The 1,072-nt window shown below is 37.6% G+C and overlaps 1 protein-coding gene across 1 annotated transcript in view; it reads right to left on the bottom strand.

Moving 5' to 3' along the window:
• LOC107577962 (glycogen synthase kinase-3 alpha-like) overlaps window positions 1–1,072 on the bottom strand; it is a gene marked incomplete at its 3' end in the record, with an annotated part of 6,017 nt that overhangs the window by 475 nt on the left and 4,470 nt on the right. The gene's annotated exons all lie outside the window — the stretch shown is intronic.

The following is a 1,072-nucleotide window of genomic DNA, read 5'->3' as shown; positions in this document are numbered from 1 at the left end:
AGATAACGGAGAAAACCACTTTCGCTAATATTCTGCCGAATAATTCATAATAATTAATTTATAATTTATGCCGTGCATTGACTTTCACTTGTATGTATCAGAAAATTATTACGGAGGCAGCTGACGTAAATGAAATAATTTGCAGCTTTTCTCGCAAACTACATTTCCTGTTCATCAATAAGGTAAGAACCAGAGCCATTATAAACCTAAATATACTTGATTAAATTAAATTAATTGAAAAGTGTAGTGTAGTAGCAGCAATAGAATATATGTTTGCGGTCATAATGATGACAGTAGCACACACAAAATAGTATCTGTTCCGTGCTACGGCGCGAATAGCGCTCCCACTGCATGCGTACCAAGCCCGAGCCCAACCGAACCGTGCCCTGGCCCACCTCTTCCAACCGGGCCAGGGCCGGCTAAACTAACCGGAGCACGGAGCATTCACACTAGTCAAAAGAACGGGGCTTTGGGGGTCAAACGCCTTGTGTGAGTACACCCTAATTCCCGTTTAAAAGTGTTAGTTCACCCCTAAAATGGAAATTCTGTCAACATTTACTCACCCACATGTTGTTCCAAACCCATTTGATCATCTTCGGAGCACAAATGTAGGTATTTTTAATCAACTCTAAGAGATTTCTGTGCCTCCTGCACTTTAATCCAAGTCTGCTGAGACATGATCGCTTTATATGATGAACAGATCTATTTTAGGCTTTTATTCATTTATAAACATTGATCAGCTAACAATGTTAACAGCTACATTTGGTAATGGAAGCTCAAGCACGCTTGCTTGAGGCGCAATGACCAATGATGTTTGTTCTTGCGCATAAAGCAAGTATGGTTGAGCTTCTATTTATGTTCGGTGATCTGTTTATGCATTTACATTTGTTTTTTGATCTCTTTACGAATGTTTTGAAAGGATCAAGAGTAAAATTACCATTTTCATTTTGGGGTGAACTAACCCTGAAAGAAAGGAATTAAAAATACATTGGTTTTATGATTTCATAGTAATATTTTAGATTTTCTACTGAACTGTTTTTGTAATATCAGGTGAATTATTACATTTAACTTG

The sequence above is a fragment of the Sinocyclocheilus grahami genome, unplaced genomic scaffold (assembly GCF_001515645.1).
Source record: "Sinocyclocheilus grahami isolate Dianchi unplaced genomic scaffold, SAMN03320097.WGS_v1.1 scaffold8038.1, whole genome shotgun sequence".
In the NCBI taxonomy this organism is placed as follows: domain Eukaryota; kingdom Metazoa; phylum Chordata; class Actinopteri; order Cypriniformes; family Cyprinidae; genus Sinocyclocheilus; species Sinocyclocheilus grahami.
This window is presented reverse-complemented; position numbering and strand designations above follow the sequence as displayed.